The sequence below is a fragment of the Scardinius erythrophthalmus genome (assembly GCF_964197995.2).
Source record: "Scardinius erythrophthalmus genome assembly, chromosome: 5".
NCBI lineage: Eukaryota > Metazoa > Chordata > Actinopteri > Cypriniformes > Leuciscidae > Scardinius > Scardinius erythrophthalmus.
In genome coordinates this window covers 14,464,632-14,480,931 of record NC_138225.1, presented here as the reverse complement: position 1 = coordinate 14,480,931, position 16,300 = coordinate 14,464,632, and the positions used below count along the sequence as shown (strand labels likewise).

Genomic DNA, 16,300 nt, shown 5'->3' with positions numbered 1-16,300 from the left:
ATTTACGTCATCAAGCTCAGTTTGAGTCTGCGCAGTACGCTCACACTCAGCCATCAGGAAGTGAGTGCTTCTAATTTGCTTCACTTTTCTCCATTGAAGTCTGTGTCCATTTCATATACTGTCTATGGTATAAACACGGAGCAGACGCACACATCTTTGTCTTTTAACTTCGGAGCCAAGTAGTTTCACTTGACTTCACGAGTGCTGCTATAGAGACTCTGCAAGTTGAAAATCAGAAGAAAACTCTGTTCCAGTGTTGGCGTGACGGCGCGATCAGCGGTAGCCGTTAACCCTCTACTGCACGCATTATTATGCAGTCATGGAAAAAAATGTTATAGTGTTTTTTTATTTATAAAATAGACTCAAATGAACATATTTATATATTTTTTTTTTTTCGGGGGGTACTTTTGGGTGCGTTGCCATATGGCAACATTGTGCGAATGGAACAACCTGATGTGTTTTCTCCTAAAATGACATGAAATTCATAGATGATTACAGACCTGTCTTTTAGAAATGAAATAGTTTTTATTATTTGAAATGTTTTTAAGAGCTTTGTGTACAAAATATGAAACAAATTTTCAAAGTATTATTTCAACAACATTTACTAGTAACTGCTGCCATCAAGTTTAGGATGATAGAACATGCATGTGTTTGTGCCTTTGCGTGTGCATGTGTGTGTGTGTGTGTGTGCATGTGTGTGTGTGTGCATGCACATGTACATGGGGTCTGCACAGCGACTTGTGTATGTGGTTATTTTTTGTTCACCATACAGATTTTGGAATGACAAAAACCTCAAATTCTTGATCTACTTTACACCTTTCCCAACATCAGCTCAACACTGTGCAAAGGACGACATGTAACCTGAATGTTGAACATACCGGAATACTAGATACATACCTGTCTCTTCGTCCTGAGTCTACTAGGCCTAATTCTGCCTGCCTCTCATACTCCTCATCACTGATCCCTAGCTCATCCTCACTTTCATGAGATGGTATAACCACTTGTACCCTGTACATTTCAGCCCTCCTCTCAGCCTTGCCATAGAACACTGACGGCTTCATTTTCTAAACAAAATAAGCGTATATATATTTTACTTTTATACTTTACTTTTACTTTACTTTATAAATACATACAAATATATATAAATATATGAGTAGAATACAACCATCCAACTATATCAGTGCATCCATACATTGTCATTCATACAAAGCTACTCTGCATTAGCATGGGCAAAATATTGTTCCATTACTGCACAATGTTGCCATATGGCAACATACCTATTTTATTGACTAAAAAGTTAATAGTAGTATCAAAACAATGTGACAATGATTGAAAAAAGATTAGACCTTGCCCCAGATGCTTGATGTAATTTTTAAATTCTGAAGAAATATGAAAAATTGAGGATAATCTTTATTCACATACACATATTCACAAGCACTTCTTCAGCAACTGGAGTCATCAAAAGTGTGTGAAAAGAATGACAGTGCAAGAGTGTGTAGTGTCATGTGATGTCATCAAAGCATATCATCGGTTACCACCAGGTCCTACCATGAATTTAAGACCAATTAGAGTTCAAATTTATTTTCAAATTTCAAGAAATGTCCAAAGAAAGGGTATGTTGCCATATGGCAACACCGTGCAGTAGAGGGTTAAATATTTGACACTGAAGCTTCAAAGCACGTATCAAGTTTGCAGCGCAATTTCTCATTAAAGGAGAACTCCGGTCAATACCTGTGTTTACATCCTGTTTTCGGTTGAAGTCCAAAGTAGTCGATTGCCGAGTTCACGCGCGTGATCATAGGTAACTAAACCGATGCGCGTGAACTCGACAATCGACTACTTTGGACTACAACCGAAAACAGGATGTAAACACAGGTATTTGCGCTGGCTTAAATAACATAATTTTTATACCTTTCACATCTACTGCAGTCAGATTCACTCGTGTTCACTCTGAAGGAATCACTCACATTTTCTGTGCACTATAATGACACATGAAGGATGTTAAGAGGCTAAAAGCAGGTTTAAAACTTGCCCCATTGAAGTCAACAGGTTGCAAGTTTTAAAAATAGAATAACTCGGTGTAGGCAACACCGTTTTTTGTCGTTGTTCTCTGTATTGACAGCACTCCAAATGTACAAAAAAATTAGCTCAATGTTAAAATTGACCGGAGTTCTCCTTTAAGCTCCGTGCCGAAGCGCGTATTGTTTTCAGAGAAACACGTAACGTTAATCAACCAAAAAACGAAGCCTCACTTTCTTTCCAGTCACATGAATGCTTCACTTTGCGTGTCGGAATGTTTGAACCCAGACCACTCTACAGGTTTTTGGAAGTTTAAGTCCATTTACTAACATTTTTTTTTTATATATATATATATATATATATATATATATATATATAAATATATATATATATATATATATATATATATATAAGCCTACAGCCTAAGTTACATGATCATATATTCTGTCACATAACTGCATAGAAAGCATAACATAATTAGACCAACATTTACTTGCATCAAGCAACTGTTGGTATTTTTATTTCGGTGTAGCCTACTATTAATATAATTGTTACATTTATTTTATTGCCACACTTTAATATGTGAATTATATTATCAGAAAACTGAACATTTAGCGTGGTCAGGCTTTTATTTGTGCTTAATGGATAAAACGACGGAGCTGCGCACTCAGCTGCTCATGCTATAAATTGTACCTGCCACAAGATGGCGCTGTTTTCGACACTCTTGATGCTTCGAATCTTTTCCCGAAACATTCAGGGAAAAGCCTCAGTGCTTCATGAGGCTTCATTTGCCCATCCCTCATTTTTGAAGTGAAGTATATACCCCGAAGTGAAGTGAAGTACCCCGCAGCGCGGGTATAGACCCCTTTTGCGCCGACGTCACAGTTACGTCACGGCGCTAGCTGGAGGCAAAACGTCTCGGTTACGGATGTAACCCTCGTTCCCTTAATAGGGAACGGAGACGTTACGTCGGATGACGACGATTGGGGTTTCGCTTAGAAAGCCTCTCACCTTCGAGTATATAAAACGAGCCAATGGCAATGAAATGCCATGGGTCTGCGGAATTTGCATAGCGTATCTCCGCCCACCGCAGGGGGTATATAAGGAAGTACACTGCAACATGCAGATATGTCTTCGCTGAGGAGCCGAGACTGAACTCAGGCGTTTTTCAGCGATACAGCGGAAGTGGCAGGAAGACGTAACGTCTCTGTTCCCTACTCAGGGAACGAGGGTTACATCCGTAACCGAGACGTTCTCTTTCGTGGTCACTCCGAGTTACGTCGGATGACGACGATTGGGGTTCCAGTCTAATCACGCCACCTCGGCTGTCATCCAGTGCCCTGCGTAAGTCTGAGCTCCCTGTTGTAAGACTAGCACGAACGAAGGAGTCCTACTTAACACAGGAATACCAAGGTACACTGGGAAGCATATCTCAGAGGAAATATGCAATTATGCCCAACCCTAAGGGGGGGACTTGGAATACACATATGACCCAGAGGGCTGCATATGGAGTATCACTGGGGTGTCCAACCGCAGGTGGAATATTTAAACCCCAGGAGTGGCAAGATGGCTTGCCAAGGGAAAGACACACGCTCAAAAAGAGACTTACAGTGGAATACACATGTGGGGGTCGCTCAGAGGGGGGACCATGCACATGGAGGCACCTAGTCAAGCGCAAAAGCTGCGTTATGGCAGAATGGCATAAGTCAGGCGTTGACGTAACCAGTGCTGGAGGAAACTCAGAGCTTATCAGACTCACCTGAGAAGATAATCGCACGTATCCCGTCTGTGGAGAGGAATGGCGAGCAAGCGAAGACACCTGAGCAGAATCTAGTACCAGCTGGTTGAAGCGAGTACATGGGAAGAAACTGGCTCTACTCGAAGATTATAGAATCTCGCGAATGTGTTGGGTGTCGCCCAGCCTGCAGCTCTACAAATGTCTGTTATCGAGGCGCCATGCGCTAGAGGCCAAGAGGAGTGGAGTGGGCTACGAGTGGAGTGGGCTTTCACACCAAGGGGGCATTGACGACCTTGCTGCTGGTATGCCAAAGCAATGGTATCCACTATCCAGTGAGACAACCTTTGCTTTGAGAGAGCCTTTCCCTTCAGCTTCCCACCATAACAGACAAAGAGCTGGTCTGAGGTCCTGAAACACCGCGTTCTGTCTACGTAAGCACGAAGGGCGCGTACTGGGCAGAGCAGTGCCAAGGCTGGGTCTGCCTCCTCCAAGGGCAGCGCTTGCAGGTTCACTACTTGGTCTCGAAAGGGTGTGGTAGGAACCTTGGGCACATATCCAGGCCGGGGTCTCAGGATCACGTGAGAGTTAGCCGGCCCGAATTCCAGGCACGCTTCGTCAACCGAAAATGCCTGCAGGTCCCCTACACTCTTGATGGAGGCCAATGCAACCAGGAGCGCTGTCTTCATAGACAAGAACTTAAGCTCTACTGATTGCAAAGGCTCAAATGGAGCACTCTGCAGGGCAGTTAGAACCACTGAGAGGTCCCAAGAGGGTACGAGGGGAGGACGAGGAGGATTCAGTCTCCTCGCTCCCCTCAGGAACCTGAAGATCAGGTCGTGCTTTCCCAGAGACTTACCATCAACTGCGTCGTGATGTGCGGCAATGGCGGCAACATACACTTTCAGGGTGGAGGGAGACAGCCTTCGCTCCAGCCCTTCTTGCAGGAATGAAAGCACGAAACTGATCGGGCATTTCGTGGGTTCTTGATGTTTAGAAGAACACCAGTTGACGAAGAGGTTCCACTTCAACGCATAGAGATGTCTCGTGGACGATGCTCTAGCGCAGGGGTCGGCAAGTAACTTTGGCCGAGGGCCAATATTTTTTTTTGCCAGTAGGTGGAGGGCCAGCTACACAGAGTAGGCCTATGGATACAAATTAAATACTCTTATATAGGCCTATAATCGCAGAATATGATGGGTCCGTCACTGTCCGTGGATCATTCGTTCAATCGTTTTTTCAAATTAAAACCAAAAATAAAAAGATGAAAAACTACTTGTTTTTCCATTATTTATTTCCTGAACTAAAATGAAAAAACAAATAACGACGGGTTTTCTGATTGTACTCAGATCAAAAATAGAAAAAAATTATTACTGGATTAGACTAATTTTAATTTTGATTTTTTATTTTGAATTTAACACCTTAAGCATATATCAAGGAAATAATTTAAAACAGATCAAGTACTATTGTGGTAACAGATTACAGCCATTTTAATAAAGGTGTGAATCATGCCTCATTCGCTTACAGTCCGACTTTGGAACTTTATTCCTTTTTTATTATTATTATTTATTCGGGACACACACATACACACCTAAGGTTTAAGGAGGTCTGTCAATATAAATATTACGCTATTTTAACATTGTAGGCCTACTGTCAGCAGAGAAAAAAATGCCAAAGAAAAAAATTATGAAATATAAATAACACAAATTAAATAGGACAAAAGCAGCCTATCACTCAAATTTCTAAGCAACCTAAACGAAAATCATATTGCCCTACTGACAAATGAAGTAGGCTATTTTCTGCCGAACTATTTCAAACATCCTTGCAAAAAAAGAATGTTGTTGGCTGACAATGGTTTCAGTACCAAACAGCTCCTCAGAGCTAGGTGTAGCCTACAGGTGGTCAGAATTAAGTGCGGATACGCTGTCAAAAGGTGTTGGAATGGGCTATTGTCAGTCAGACCGCCCGCTCCGTCCAAAGTACACCAGAGTTCTGACCGCTACAGTCTTTTGACGCGCGAATGGACACAAAGTGGTCAAGCGTAACTAGACGTGGCAGGCGCGAATTTGACGCGCTATTCGCGTCCGGTTTGAACGTACAGTTATACTTTAAAATGTAATCCCGCGCCGCATGATTCCCTATGTGTGTTTCACACAGTATGCGGCGGTGAAATCGCCGCGCGACTACGGCTTTTCTCAAGTATTGGAAGAGTTTTGTGCAGCATTTAGGACTTCCATAATAATCCGGCGGGCCAGAAAATATTGCTGGCGGGCCAGTTTTGGCCCGCGGGCCGCCAGTTGCCGTTCCCTGCTCTAGCGGAAGTGATGGTAGCCACCACCGCAGGTGGTAGGGTACTCAAACCTGCCTCGTCCCGTCCAGGAGCCACACGTGGAGGTTCCAAAGATCGGGACGAGGGTGCCAAAGGGTGCCCCGTCCCTGAGAAAGGAGGTCCTTCCTCAGAGGAATTGGCCAGGGAGGTGCTGTCGCGAGGAGTACTAGTTCAGAGAACCAGGTCCGGTTGTGCCAATACGGGGCAACCAAAATGACCTGCTCCTCATCCTCCCTGACCTTGCGCAAGAAGGCTCACTGGGGGAAACGCATACTTGCGTAGGCCCGCGGCCAGCTGTGCGCCAGTGCATCCGTGCCGAGCGTGCCCTCGGTCAGGGAATAATACAGGTCGCAATGGGACGAGTCGCGGGAGGCAAACAGGTCTACCTGTGCGTCGCCAAACTGATCCCAAATCAGCTGGACCGTCAGGGGATGGAGTCGCCATTCTCCAGCGAGAGGCTGAATTCGAGACAGCTCGTCGGCCGCCTGGTTCAGGCGTCCCGGGATATAAATGGCTCGAAGCGACCTCAGATGCTTCTGACTCCATATGAGGAGGTGGCGAGCGAGTTGCGACATACGGCTGGAGCGTAGACCACCCTGATGGTTGATGTACGCTACTGTTGTGGTATTGTCTGATTGTCTGACTAGTACGTGCTGACCCTTGAGCAGCGCATGGAAGCGGTGCAGGGCGAGACGTACAGCCAGCAACTCGAGGCAATTGACATGCCAAAGGCGCTGGGGTCCTGTCCAAGAGCCTGCGGCAGCATGACCATTGCACATGGCGCCCCAGCCCGTGGTGGAGGCATCTGTTGATACAACAACATGCCGGGAAACTCGTTCTAAGGGCACTCCGGCCCATAGAAAATTGAGGTTCGTCCACGGGGTGAAGGTCTGACGGCAGGCTGGAGCCAATGGGACTCGGAGCATGCCGTGTTGCCATGCCCACCTCGGGACTCGATCGCGAAGCCAAAGCTGAAGCGGTCTCATATTAAGCAATCCCAGCGGCGTTACTGCGGCTGCGGATACCATATGCCCCAGGAGCCTCTGAAAAAGTTTCAGTGGAACCGCACTCTTGCCCTTGAACTGACGAAGACAAGTCAGCAGTGACTGCGCGCGCTTGCTCGTAAGCTGTGCGAACAAAGCGACCGAGTCGATCTCCATACCGAGAAAAGAGATCCTCTGCACGGGGCAGAGTTTGCTCTTCTCCCAGTTGACCCGAAGGCCCAGACGAGCTAGGTGCCGGAGCACTAGGTCCCTGTGTTCGCAAACCTGGTCTCGAGAGTGAGCTAGGATTAGCCAGTCGTCGAGATAGTTCAGGATGCGAACCCCGTGTTCCCGGAGGGGAACAAGGGCTGCCTCGACGACCTTCGTAAAGACGCGAGGAGACAGGGCTAGCCCGAAAGGGAGAACCGCGTACTGGTATGCCCGCCCCTCGAAAGCAAACCGAAGAAACGGTCTGTGTCGAGGTAAAATGGAGACATGGAAGTAGGCGTCCTTCAGGTCGATCGCTGCAAACCAATCCTGTGGCCGCACACACTGGAGGATGTGTTTGGCCGTTAGCATCTTGAACGGCAGCCTGTGAAGGGAGCGGTTCAAGACGCGCAGGTCGAGGATTGCCCGTAACCCACCGGACTTCTTGGGTACAATGAAGTAAGGGCTGTAGAAGCCGGACTTCATCTCGGCTGGAGGGACAATCTCGATCGCACCCTTCGCCAGTAGGGTGGCGACCTCCGCTCTCATGACAGGGGCATTGCCACCGACCATAGTGAAGCGGACTCCCCTGAAGCGGGGAGGAGATATCGCGAACTGAATCGTGCAGCCGAATCTGATGGTTCTCGCGACCCAGCGGGACAGTCTGGGAAGCTCTAGCTAGGCCTCCAGAAAGTGCACCAGAGGGGTCATACGAACCACAGACGCACCGTCGGTGGGGCAGCGAGGCGGAATGACCGGCACCGGCGAGGGTGGCATAGCGGCCCTGTGCGGGGGCACGGTCATTAACCGCGTCCTGCCAGAGAAGGCCAGGGGAGGGCACGCGTCCCACGGGGGCGTGCTCTGGCAGGGGTCTGGCGACAGAGGGGGATGAGAGGAGCGTGGCCCGTCGGCGGCGCGTGCTGTCATCCACAGCCTCTTGGGGCTTGGAGGAAGGGACATCTGTTCTTGAAACAAGAATTTCCCCCCCGGCCCTCCACCGGGGAAAGGAGTGGCCCTGCTACCAGCTCCTGAGAAGAACTGAGCCCTAACCCCAAGCTGCCTGTCTCAGAAGTGCTGCTTAGCATGGCGTTTAGCCGGCTAAGGGGCGGAGACAGGCGGTGCCACCCTCCTGCGACCTCCTCGTGCTGTGGGCCAGTGAAGGCTCGAGGGGAGGAACGCAGAGGGGCGGTGTCGGCGGGAAGCAGGCTAAGGAGACCGCACGGACAGATGACCGTCGGTGCAGAAGGTCCTGCGCCTGCTTATAGAGTGATCGAAGACTGTTGGGCGCAATCCTCAACCACACGCTGCCCGTCTCAAGAGTGCTGCTTAGGCTGGCGTGGCAGTCTAAGGGGCGGAGACGGGCAGCGCTGCCCTCCTGCGACTTGCTCCTGCTCAGGGCCGGTGAAGACCCTGAGGGGAGCAACCACATGGAGGGGGCCTTGGCGGGAAGCAGACTAAGGAGACCACACAGATGGATGACCATCGGTGCAGGACCCAAGTCTACTTCAGGTGGTCGAAGCCACACCGCCAAAGAGCCCAGCCCGGGACATGGGGGAGCTTAGAAAATGAACTCTCAGACACCCCCACATCAACCTGGCTAAGCCCATGTCTGGACCACACTAGTGGACATCACCTGACCCAGGATCACGCAGGTGCTGATGTCGCCTGAGCGAGGTCGGCAGTGTGCGTGGCGGAACAAACCAGGCCGGGCATGGGTGGCATAGCGTCCCAGCATGGGGCGTGGTTACAATTTCCGTGTTCTGCCAGGGTTGGCCAGGGAAGGACTAGCGTTCCACTGCGGCCGGTTCGACAGAACTCCCGGGACAGCACTGCATCGAAGGCGCAGGCGACACACAGCACTGCATGACAGTGCCACGATAGTGACAGGGAACATACAGACCATGATCGCCGTGCGATCGAAAGCAGCGAAGGCGGAGGACACCCGCAGGCCGCGAAAGTCACGTGGAGTCTCGCGCAACGCAGGCGTCCTGATGCACGTCCGGGAGAGGCTTACAGCGCTCGGGGGGAGGGCGGGGCCACTCCAGCCGATGCTTTCAGCCGCCCGGGAAAGCATGGCTGACAGCTCTGGATCGGTCCCGGCAACGATGGCACTCCCGTGGGAGGCAACGCAGTCGAAACTTCATTTCCAGAGGAATCAAGCCCGCCTTGTGATGCTGTGAGTGCATGGTCTGCGATGTGGAGGGGGGTGTGGCCCGAGGAATTGACTCGTCGGTTGTTGTGCCACACCAAACCCTCAGATCACCCTGGCCACCAGCCAAAGTATCCCTTCTCGAGGAAGAGATAAATTGGGGTGTGGCAGAGGGGACTCTACTCACATGGAGATCATTGAGTCTTGATCTATAAACATCGCGATGGTCATGTTCGCGCAATGAAAACATGACTCATCAACGAGCGCTGCCGAGCGTGATTAAGCCCAACACGCAAAACAGCGCTCGCGACCGTTAGGCAGATGACTCACACACACACATCCAGAAAATACACGGGCGAACCGTCTTGAAAAAGACGTGCCGCGTGCAGCTCTTTTAGAGAGTGGAAAAGCTCAGCAGAGTGCTGAAGCGCCCAGGGAGAAACACACTCACTGTCGGCAGATTACTGCACAAATCAGCAGCAGGAAATGCGATCGATCTCGCTGGAAAGCGCCGTCACACCAACACACTGAAGAGCCGCTCGTCTCGAAGAGATTTGAGATAACACTCAAAAGGCTTGTGGAGTGAAGTACTGAACTTGGCTCCGAAGCGAAAACATATCTGCATGTTGCAGCGTACTTCCTTATATACCCCCTGCGGTGGGCGGAGATACGCTATGCAAATTCCGCAGACCCATGGCATTTCATTGCCATTGGCTCGTTTTATATACTCGAAGGTGAGAGGCTTTCTAAGCGAAACCCCAATCGTCGTCATCCGACATAACTCGGAGTGACCACGAAATGGAACAGAGTGATAACTGGAGGCGGCCAATACAAACCAGCACAGATTCGACTACATAATAAGGAGCTTAAATTACTATTTTTATTATTAAATGTCATCTTGTTGTGTTGTTGGGTTCTAGAATCGACGGAGTACAGGCTCCAATTTTACATTTTATCGCATAATGTTTTCTAAATGATTGTGATTATTTGTGAATCATCTATGATTGTTGTTTTGATTGATTGTGACTAGACTTTTTGAAGAACCTGGTAAGAAAGGGTAATCAAATACATAGTTAAAAAATGAATATGCTGTATCTGGAATTTTTATGTCAAGAAAATATTCACATAATTACAATTGCACCGTAATGTCACTCTTTACATTGTCGTCTTCTCTCTGGCCTTGGCGCTGGCTAGGCAGAACTGCAGATCGTACCACACAAGTCTTGTACGTGGCCATTCAGCACATAGTTATAGGCATCTAAAGATGTATATGCCCTCAGTTTCTCTTTACGCTCAGTTTCTCTATCGGGCAGGTGTAGAGCAGGCTTCTCAACCGGAGGTAGCGTTAACGTTAATCCTGTCAGATCGTCCATCCATTAACTGAGTGTACGGGTCGGCCAATCTGGTTCCGTCCGTTAAAATTAACTTTTGCAAATAACAATCGCGGCCCTGGACAGTGAGTGACCTTGCACATTAAGATAAAATTGGATTTTCTCCAGTCATTGTTAAAAAACAAGCTAACAAAACTGGCAAACTAACGTTAGTGAAGCGGCCAGAGGTATCTTTCTGCCTCCAGCAAAGCCCCGCCCACACAAATACGTCCACCATGTTTTCCAACTGTAAAAGGGTCTATTGACTCGTTCTGTAGACAGTCGAAGATGATAGGCCTCCCTGAAATGATTCCAATTACGTTGTTGTCACATCGACGTAACGTCTCTCGTTCCCTCCTTCAGGGAACAAGGGTTACATACGTAACCGAGACGTTGCACAATATGAAATAGAATGTTAATAAAGCTTTTTAATGTTTTTTGAAACACTACACCTTTTCACTACCTTCAGATAATGAAAATGCATTTGAATGTGTGTGAAAATTAAGACAATTTGTCAAAGTATTTACCCTAATAGGACAAAGTTATGAATGACGAAACCCTAAAAAAAGATCAAAGGTCAGATTTTGAAAATTAATTTTGGAATATGATTTTAGCCTAAATGTATGTAAAATATAAAATCATAATTTTTTTCTAGCTGTGATTTCATAATTAGTCTCATAGCATAGAGGTTTAAAATTGTCTAATAATTACACCCTATACGGTCTCATTCAAGAATGTATTTAAATTGTAAAATAACAGGCTTGGTTTTTGTCTACATTACAAATTTCGTCTTGTATTGGAAAAACAAAGCTACACCCACGCAATGCTCCAAAACAGAATGATATAAAAGAACTTTTAAAAAATGGCAAGTCAGAATTTATCTGTACATTTTAGGTCTACAAATAATTATTAATTTAAACATTATTATTATTACTATAACCACCACATTAAATACACACCTTAGTACATTTCCACAGTTAAACAAAAGACGCAAACAGATTTTTACAGTTATACACCTTATTTACAGTGATTTGTAATGATCAGTATTTTTTTATTACAGGCAAAGATTTAGAGGAAAGGCACATTAGCAGACAGAATCTATCAATACACCACACAGATGAACAGATGATATAGTATATTAAAATGGACACCACAGAGATACTTCAATGAAAGTCTCTCAATGAAATACAAAAAAACAAACAAATTATATGTATTTGCCTCTATATGAACATGAAGCATTGCATTGACAAAAGAATTGAACATTGGTTTGATGGTCATTCAAGAGCTTTGCCAAGCTGCAAGGTGGCGAGAGTTTTACTTCTTTTGTACAGTCATTGTCAGCTAATTTATTTCAACTAATTATTTATTTTCATGCACTAGTAACCAGCAGGACGTGTGAATTATGCAGTATATATAGTTTGTAAATGCTAGTCAATACAGTGGACATTTGTAGCCTACACAACTTTAAGCACATGCTATAAGTCAACAAAAGACAATGAGACAATGACATCTGATAAAAACTTTTTTCATAGGATGTACAGTGGCAGAGGCACAGGATCTCTCTGAATGGTGGATGGAGCGATAGGTGTATATTTATCTTGAGTCTCATTCTACTCCCCCTCCTTAAAGATCACTAAAATATACAAAGCACAGACTTAACTGTTATTGTGATGTACAATTAACCATTTGAAACATACTATGTTTAAAGTCTGCAATAGATAATACTTATTCTATAAAATCAGGTCACCTTATCTGCTGTAGAAAGTTTGAGATTATTTGGCAGCCACTCGATTTTCCCTCACTAGATTTTTTTCAGATAATTGCTATTAAATATTATTAATTCTGTGTCCCACTGAATAAGATGAACATTTCACTGTCCTTCATCATCAATGAAGACCCCAAACACCCATGATACAATGATATCAGTTGTAGAGTTCTCAACGGGTCGGGTCGGCCCGACAAACCTGACGGGACCCGCGGGTTCGGGTCGAAAATATAATCAAATCACTCGGGTCGGACCTCGGGCTTAATCTTTTCCGCTCAGTAAAAAAAAAAAAAAAAAAAAAAAAAACATTTATTAATCATCGCTGCTGGTCACCGTAAAGAAAGTCTGGCTGCTGCGTGTAACGTGCATCATGGAGAGGGGCGGGGGCAGACCTAACGCCGCTGCGTGCACGCCTTTAGCCTGGAGAAGAAGATGGAGTTGGTGAGAAGTAAACTTGCCGCAGGTGAATTCACCGTCGCTACTACAGCCTAATTATATATTTAAAGTGTATTGTTTCAGTTGTTTGTATTGTTGAAAGGCGTGAACATTAAAGGTTGATTTGAATTCCCGTCTGCTGGTCATGATAATATGTGTATGAGAGAAAAAAAAAACTGACGCGGCGTCGGGCCGCGGGTCGGGTTCGGGCAGAGCCATAGAGAGAAAGAGTTGCGACACTCCCATAGACCTCCGTTGTAAATAATGGCGGCGCTTTTAACCGCCTACTTCCGGGATTTGAAGATCGGAATAGTTCTAAACACTGTCATTTTGGCGTTGGACACCATTCACTTACATTGCTGCGCGTCGAGTTGTTCTAGAGTTAAGTTGCTGAAATATCGACCTCTTTTGATTTGTCAACTGTCTATGTTGTATCAGAGGCCCTTTGCGATGCTTATACTGGTCTTCATTTGTACATGCACAGCGTAATTATTTATATTTTATGTTGGTTGTTTCAACCAATTTTCAAGCACTGCCTGCTAGCTAGTGCGACTTCGTCAGCTGTGACAGTAAAGGCGGGCATACACTGTGCGATTTTCGTCCGATTTTGAGCCGAATTCTGACTCGTGCGACTCTTTTTCGGGTCGGGCCGATTTTCAGCTTTGTCGTGCGTCGTTTGTCGTGCAGTGTTCGTGCAGTGTACAGGGGGAAAAGAGAGGCGATTAACCTTTCACGACCGGCAATCGGATGGTCGGATGAATTTCAGGCATGTTAGAAATTTTGGTCGCTCCTCGTGACTATATCGCACAGTTGAAGCAGAGCTACGAACCGATTGCCCTAAACTCAGTGTTTTTTCCCTCACTGCGCCTGCGCGAAAACAATTTCATCTGCAGCAAAAAAAAAAAAAAAAAAACCTAACCCTAACCCTAACGAAAAAAGGGAGATCTTTAAGTTCTGTAGTTCAAAGCTATTACTGTTGCTTACCTCCAGTTCGTGTTGCAAAATGGATTAACCATTACCCACTTCTTCCAAGCCACCTGCGATGTAGCCTACACTTTGCCTCTTTTATTATTAAAAAAATGTTTGGAAATAAAGCTGTTTTTAATTTTCATTGATGAATTATTGCAGTGTTCGGACATATTATAGACTGTTAATAATTAATTATATGTATAATTCATTGTAATCGACCTAAATGTTTTAGACAATTTTTAATGAGGAGAAGTAAAGCTTCTATGTAGGCTAATATTTTATTATCCTCACAGCGCGTTAGTTATGCGGTGATGCGCTATGAAATTGTTGCGTGGCTATGTAATTATAATAGCCTATCAGTTTAATAATAAAAGTAGCCTTCCCTAATAATAATAATAATAATACAAGCCTACTAATAATTTAATATATAAATTGGAAATGCTAAATCTTCTTGATATTGATAGCTGATGCTTGTTTTGACAATATCTCTGGATAGGCTACATGATATCGTCCATAGGCGCAACCCGGCACGAGGATTTATCGCGCTGATTCGCGCATATTTCACACGTATAGTGTGAGCAGTCAAGTCGCAGCTCGACGTTCGGACCGTACAGTGTGAGCACATAAATCCTGAGCTTTGGCTTTACATCGCATGCGATCTACTCGTTCAGTGTGAGTAGGTTCCTTGCTGAAATCGCACAGACATCGCACAGTGTATGCTCGCCTTAAGAGTTCGGTAATGAATCACTACCTCCTTTATAGCAACTTTTATTTAATTAAATTTTTTGGGAAATACTAACTTTTCATTATGTTTTATTGTCTTGAGTGAAGTGGCTTGTGAGAACAATGCTGGACCTCTAGGATTGTTATGGGATCACCAGTCCTGTCTGTTTCATGGATCACCTGCCCCTGGTTTTTGTTTTCCTTGTTCACACACACCCACACAAGCACACATTTTTGTTGTCTGTCATTGTTTAATAAAAAATATTTAAGCGAACTCTGAACGGACCGCCACGGCAGACCTCTTTGCGTGATCACGAAGGTAGGCTAATGGCTGAATAAAAATTTATAAGCAAAATCACGGGAATCAATAGCCTAATACAGCCCAGTTGTGCTAAAATAAATATCATGAGACGTCCATCATCAGATGAATGATATGGAAAAGTTAAGTTGGAGCCGCTAAAGCCAGTGCTACTACCCATGCGAACATGAACACTGAGCTTTTCCCTCCAAAAATATAGCCTAAAACTTATCTCCAAATGCAAAACTGACATTAACAAAATGCAATAATGCAATAACAGCTGAAAAAGTACTTGGGTGTGTGTTTTATTTTATATTTACCGTTCAATAATGCAATCGCTGCTGTCTGTCCCATAGAAGAGCATGACAGCCAGCGTATGTTTTAGAACTATTGGGGCTTACATGAACCACGTGACAGCCATAGCGGCGACATCAAAGAGTGTCGCAACTCTTTCTCTCTATGGCTCTGGGTTCGGGCAGATAATTCATGTTTATGTGTCGGGTTACATCGGGTCCGGGCTTTAAAAGCCACGGGCCGGGTCGGGTCGGGTTGTAATTTTCAGGCCCGTTGAGAACTCTAATCAGTTGCATGCAATAGTCAACCGAGCTAAACAAATTGACTCCATCTCACTGAGTCACAGTACAGTCTAATGTAAATACAATACTGTATACATACCTGGTCCACTCACACAGCCCCTGTTGTTAGTTCACACTATATTATTATGAAGCCTGTCTGGGTCAGGTTTTCACTAAGTAGAATTTTTGTAAAAATGTAGAAAGTTTGCACTTACATTTACACATTTGGCAGACACTTTTATCCAAAGCAACTTACATTGCATTCAAGGTACACAATTTACATTTTGTCAATTCTTGCTTTCCCTGGAAATCGAACCCATGACCTTGGCGTTGCTAGCGCCAACGCTCTACTGTTTGAGCTACAGGAAAGCCTAAGTTTGCACTTAATCTCTTCCCAAAAGTCATGTTATCGAAGTAGAGTGTGATATAAATAAAATAAAAAGCCTCAGACCACTTGTAAGTCCATTGCGTGCAAATGGATCTTTTTCTTTGCTTAACAGAGACAAAGGAACAGTTATTTTCATTGTGATAAATTTCAGTAACGTAATGGGGGGAATTTACATTCTCCACTCGTATGACGTACAAAAAAATAGCACCTTGTTTTAAAAATGAATGAGATGACACACATGACATTTTTTATAGGGATGCAACATGCAAGCTTGTCCCCTTTCAGCGAAATTCGCTGTTTTGAACTTAAAATATCGAGTTCTACGCACTCATAAATCCTCTTATTATAACAAGCA

The 16,300-nt window shown here is 45.2% G+C and overlaps 1 protein-coding gene across 10 annotated transcripts in view; it reads right to left on the bottom strand.

Annotated features, from left to right (window-relative positions):
- Positions 1-16,300, bottom strand: part of LOC308691655 (uncharacterized protein) — a 39,414-nt gene that overhangs the window by 11,399 nt on the left and 11,715 nt on the right. For 3 of the 10 annotated variants that reach the window (XM_081367108.1, XM_081367109.1, XM_081367107.1), the window contains one exon: positions 11,565-12,425. The exons of 1 other annotated variant lie outside the window; for it this stretch is intronic. The gene's annotated coding sequence lies outside the window, so the exon portion shown is untranslated. Of the gene's footprint in view, positions 1-11,515; positions 12,426-16,300 lie in introns of those variants that run through there. 6 more of the 10 variants (XM_081367106.1, XM_081367104.1, XM_081367103.1 and 3 more) reach the window with 3 other exon arrangements.